This window comes from Sebastes umbrosus, chromosome 1 (genome assembly GCF_015220745.1).
Source record: "Sebastes umbrosus isolate fSebUmb1 chromosome 1, fSebUmb1.pri, whole genome shotgun sequence".
In the NCBI taxonomy this organism is placed as follows: domain Eukaryota; kingdom Metazoa; phylum Chordata; class Actinopteri; order Perciformes; family Sebastidae; genus Sebastes; species Sebastes umbrosus.
Window position 1 is genome coordinate 35,558,400 of NC_051269.1, and position 6,186 is coordinate 35,564,585.

Here is a 6,186-nt window from a genome sequence, read left to right on the forward strand (position 1 = left end):
TAAGCCACTCACCTTGAGCAGAAAAAGGGGGTCGTATTGCATTACAGGGAAATTAAATTAACTTGATATGTATAGCCACAACTTCCAAATTCATTAGAAAAAAAACCCCGGTTCCGGGGTCACACAATATTCCCTAAATTCCATTACGCTGTGGTTCATTACATAACAGCACATCGCCCATTAGCCCGTTGCACCCACATTTACAACTCCATGAATTATGAATCAGTTTCCTTTCATCACAGCTGGAACGCTCTCCCTGATGTGCAAATTACAGTCAGGAAAACAACCACTGCCCAAGATGAGTTAGTCCACAGAATCCCAGCCTCCAAACCCAGCCTGTTCTCATTCACAGGGCGTCAAATACCCAGGCTTTGTGGCGGCCATCGGCATGTGATACCGCCACACAAGGCGCCCTTTAGCGGCGGTATGAGACTCACCGGGCTTTCCATTAACAACAATGTACACCCATAAACGACAATTGTAAATGTTTCGAGAAAGCGCGGCGGGAGTGACTGTGGTGTAGTTTAAAGAGCGAAAAGACACACTAAGGGCAGGTGGGAGGGGAGGTGGATGGGTCTAACAAACCCAAGGCTTTCATCCAGGAGACCGCTGTTCTTGTCCCGTGTGTTAAGTTTCACTTTTACATTACAATCAGCTGTTCGTTCGTGTCCCGTGTTCACAACGTTCAGTTTCATTTTCACTTTACAAACAGTAGTTTAAAGCCCAACCATGGACTTTTTTCCTAAACCTATCTAAGTGGGTTTGTTGCCTAAATTAAAAGTGATGACAAAGATAACTACAGTGTTTTTGATTCCAAAAATCAAGTGACGCCAAGGGGCGTGACAAAGTATGAAATGTCAATCGATTCAAATATTTAATCGCGATTAATCGTCCATAGTTAATTGTGATTAATCTCAAAATAATCGCACCTTTTTTATCAGTTCAAAATGTACCTCAAAGGGAGATTTGTCAAGTATTTAATTCACTTATCAACATGGAAGTGGACAAATATGCTGCTTTATGCAAATGCATGTCTATATTTATTACTGGAAATCAATTAACAACACAAAACAATGACAAATATTGTCCAGAAACCCTCACAGGTACTGCATTTAGCATAAGAAATATGCTCAAATCATAACAATGCAAACTCAAGCCAAACAGACAAAAACAGCTGTCAGTGTGTCAGTGTGCTGACTTGACTATGACTTGCCCCTAAACTGCATGTGATCATCATTATCATAAAGTGGGCATGTCTGTAAAGGGGAGACTCGTGGGTACCCATAGAACCCATTTTCATTCACATATCTTGAGGTCAGCGGTCAAAGGACCCCATTGAAAATGGCCATGACAGTTTTTCCTCGCCAAAAATTAGCGCAAGTTTGCAGCATTATTTAACCTACTTTCCGAGCTAGTATGACATGGCTGGTACCAATGGGTTCCTTCGGTTTTCAAGCTTCATATGATGTCAGTATCTTCACTCTAGCTTTAAAACTGACGCAAGTTCCGATAATGGGTTAAAGAAATTAGTGGCGTTGAAATTAATTTGCATTAACTTGCTATTATTGCATTAACTTTGACAGGCCTAAAACGACAACAACTTTGAAGTCACATGGTCCATTGTCTACAACAGCATTTCCTTCACCCCATAGGACACCTTTCTTGAACCCCCTCCCCTATATGAATGTAGTAGACAGCAGATAGAACCAATCTGCTTTTAACATTCTGTGGTCTGCTCTTTCACTGACAATAAGTTGGAGCTAATAGATAAATGCAGTCCCTAACGTGCCCCTGGAGGTGGCCCTTAGGCCAGACGACGTATTAACAATAGATGTATACTCACAGCACTGCCCCGTCCACACAATTTCTCAAAGCCCGAGACTCCCTGTAGTGCTTTATAATCTTCTCAGATATCCAGGTCAGCCACCAGCTACATTCACACTCCACACAAGCCCACGAGCTAGAGATAAGTGAAACATAAATCAGGGAAGCAAGAGAGGAATGGGCCCCTGGCGTAATGCAGAGGTGATTATGAACTCAAATGTGCACTCTTTTCAATAAAAACATGAAATATGATCTGGCTTCAGGAGAGTTGAAAGACACTTACAAGAACATTAACAAGAGGTGTTCTCTGAGGTTAGGGCATGGTTACAAAACCAGCACTGATTCGGCCCAATGTAGTGTCAAGTTCAAATTTATAAGAGCACCACGAAAGGGCAGTGACGAATCCGGCATCATTTTATTCCTATGACCCTGTGGCGACAATAAAAAAAGATGAGGACAGTTTCTGTTTAAAGGCACACTGAACTGCATTTAAGCATTTTTTAAAAAATATATTGAATTGATTTCATGTATTACAGACGCAGCATCTCTACTTTCCAATTAATGACCCTAAGATTAAGTGCTCCTTATGTGTGAAGAAAATTGGCTATTTGATTGATGAACTCTAGGAACGAGCCTATGAGAATATTGATGGGGCAAGGTTTTACTGTACATGTTCACTGTAGCCACACAAATAAACAGATCTTGAATGAAAAATAAGATGGTGCACACATTCAGAAGGTGTGGGAGGAGAACAATTTTTGTCCTGAAAAGTACATTTGTCATAGATGCACCATTACAGACACGTAATGGGTCTTCTTCAGAGCCAGATGTATACTCTTTTATCCACCGTACAGGTACAAATAAGCTTTGATAGTTCAAAGTACAGATTTCCTAACATTTCAGCATGAACTAAAGGTACAGATACTGTAGAGTCAGTTAGATAGCTCATTGATCAGGGAGCCTGGATGGTCTAGGAGAACAAAGCACTCATCCATCACCGCAGAGACCCGAGGGGTCAACCCCAGGCAGCAGTGCTTATGGGTTGGCCCCATCAAACACAATCAGTTGGTGGGAAGTCAGTGAGGGATCATGACCTGTGATCGCAGCAGTAGCAACTCCTACTGATTGCTCTGCACACAGTCTTCACCCTGCTCAGGCCAAGAAAAAGGGCATATACATTGGATGATTCTGCAAAACTGACCCGAGCGGTGGAGGGCAGCCCAGTCGCACGAAAAGGCGTATGATTGACACGATAATTTGTAAGGTATTTAGCATGCAATAAGAACGCCATTCTTGCTTTTGACGTGTCATTTGTAAATGTAGTCTGTACTGATTGCAAAAGCATAAAATGCGGCCTCATGACACGCGGAATGTCTTTGTAAAGTCTTACTAAATATGCCTTCCCGTGAGATCGGGTATTGGAGGGAGAACACACGGAGGCTGAATAATATCACCCGGTTTTATTTGTAGTGTACATCACACAAACGAACAGGTCAGGCTGGTTTTGATGAGGTTGTGATATTAAGATTAATTATTATTATTATAATATTAAAATTACAAAAACTTTTCTAAAGAACATCAGAGAATCTATCAGGCAACAAAAGAAATGTTAGGTTAGACCCAATGCTTTCAGCAGTATCTGCATATGGCAACTATGATATGGTGAAGGTTAAGGAACTATCATGGTTCTGGCAAATACATTTTGGGGTTTGACAACTACAACACTCAGAGAAGGTTAGGGAAACACTTTAGTTATGGTTTAGAAAACTGCAAACGTTAATTGCCCGTTTGTGAGGGGATTGGAACTCCGAGGGTCACAAGGGTAGCAAGTATCCACGCGGCCAAAATTACTTCACACCATGAGACACGGCACTTCGTGGGGATTCCGTTTGACAGATTTCACCTGTCCATGCACATCAAAATATTTCTATGCGGATGGGCGGATGACCTTTGAGGAGTTTTGAGAATGTCGGTTTGCCGCGAGGAAAAACTTGCACGACTATAAAAGATCCAAATGATTCCTCATCACGATTCCACGTCAGCTCAAGTCGGTGCAACCATCCTTGTGGAAGGTATAACTGAAGCTTGAAAGTCAGAGATAAAGTGCATACTACTTCCTGCATTAGGACTGAACGTATCAGGAATCATTCAACATGAACGTAGTTCCTAGGGTCGAAAGACTGTAGAGGAAACTGGCCTTTGTACATCTGTGAGAAATAAATAAAGACAATTATTTTTTTCAGTTTTGCCTGATGTGAAATGTTTTGTTTAAAGGAACATTTTGGTCTGCTGAGGTACATAATTGTACTTTTGAAGGTAGGGTTACAAAATTGACTTGCTTGAAAGGCTATGTATAAGGTTGCTCCAGCAACCAGCCTTTGTACTCCAAAAGGTACAATTTTGCTGTACTTTTTCTCCGACAGTGTATAATCCAATCCCTGATTCATATCAATGGAGCCTTTGTGTTAAATAACTATATCAGATTTGCCACCATTGAGAGATTTTCACAGCCAGGCGTACAACCTTACCCATGACGCGGGACGAGATGGATGCTGATGTGTGCTCACAGAATCTCATCAGACACGCCGTTCCACCTCGGCTCTGCTCATCTCTCTCCTTTAGCATTGCTCTGATTAGGCCTCTAAATTGGATTCCAGCGCGGTTCTATCATTTTTATGTTGTTTTTGTGTTTGTGCACCCTCCCCTACTCCTCCCACTCACGCTCCACCTCTCACTCTATCTGCCTGGATTTTTCACCTCTCTATATTCGTGCAAACTCAGCTTTCGTTACACCAGAGGGCTGACATTTCAGTCGACGGTGCTATTGTAAGACTATGCCATGCGGTTCAGAAGGTGTGACAACAGAACAGAATTCCTACCGCTGTGTTAGATAATGTAGAGAAAATGTTTTCTTCTCTGCTAGATTTGCAGTTTAGCAGAGAGGTCCTGCGGAGCCAGCGAGTCCACAGTTCTTACCTTACAATGTGTGATCACAGCAACTGAATGTGTGACCCGAGTTACTTTATTATACAATATGAAACGGTATGTCACCACTTAATCTGTATGAACCCTCCTGTAATTAATATACAACATAAAATGCATCTGAGGTAACCAAAGGAAGAAGCTATAGTAGTAGTAGTATAAGAAACCTTTTAGAGCACACAGCAGGGCCTGTAGGGTAATATCAAATTAAAAGCAGTGCATAAGTAGTTGCTCTTTGTTTTTATTTCTATTTTGCTTCCATAGGCCACATAGACAGCAACTAATGTGTTATCCGGGCATTCATAATTCATAACCTGTTGCATCGCTATATAAACAAGCACTGAAAATAATGGATCAAAAACAGATGAAATGGCACCACTGTATAATTCTGAAAAAGTACAAGCTGCTCAGTTTTGATAGTAGGTAGTCACGTGCATGGATGCACACACTCCACACTGCAGAAGAGTTAGTTTAGCTCTGAGAATATCTAGTGAATATGCAGTGGAGGTTTGTGCAGAAATAACTGCTGCAGCTCCTCCAGACCAACAGAGGTTTCCCGTGTCTTGTTTCCTGAAGTGACGGGGCTCCGGAGCGAGTAACGTTATCGTCTCCGACCAAAACTCCAGTGTCTCCCCTGTTCCTTCTGACTGCGGTCGGGAGGCTGACGCAAGAAAAGTGGACCCTAGGATCAGCAGTGATTCATGGAGAGACCTTCGTCTGGTCAGCTAACATTACTGCCATGCAGCTGAAATATAGAGTGACATTGTGGTTTTAGCTGACGTGTGTCACCTCACTGTTTTGATCGATGCTCGTTCATGTCTATGTAGAACGAGCACAAGCGCAAGTGCGAACAACAGGACGCTGACTTTCGTTGACGGCCACAGGTGTCGCTGTTAACAAACAATTTCTGATTCTTACATAGAGTCCCTTTCAAGGTTGGCCAATATATCAATATTATATCAATATCATGATATGAGACTAGATATCGTCTTAGTTTTTGGATATCGTAATATGGCATAAGTTTAGTCTTTTCCTGGTTTAAAGTCTGTATTACAGTAATGTGATGTAAATTATGTAATTTTCTGAACTTACCAGACTCTTCTAGCTTTATATTATTTGCCTTTACCGACTTAGTCATTATATCCACATTGCTGAGGATTATTCATCAAAAATCTCATTGTGTAAATATTATGTGAAAGCACCAATAATCAACCCTACAATACCGTTGCAATATTGATACTGCAGTATTTAGACAAAAATATTGATATTTGATTTTCTCCATATCGCCCAGCCCTACTGCCCTTTGCATATCTCAAGAACCGATCATCCAATCAACTTCAAACTTGGTAGGTACAAGCAGCTGTACTGCGGTTCTTGACA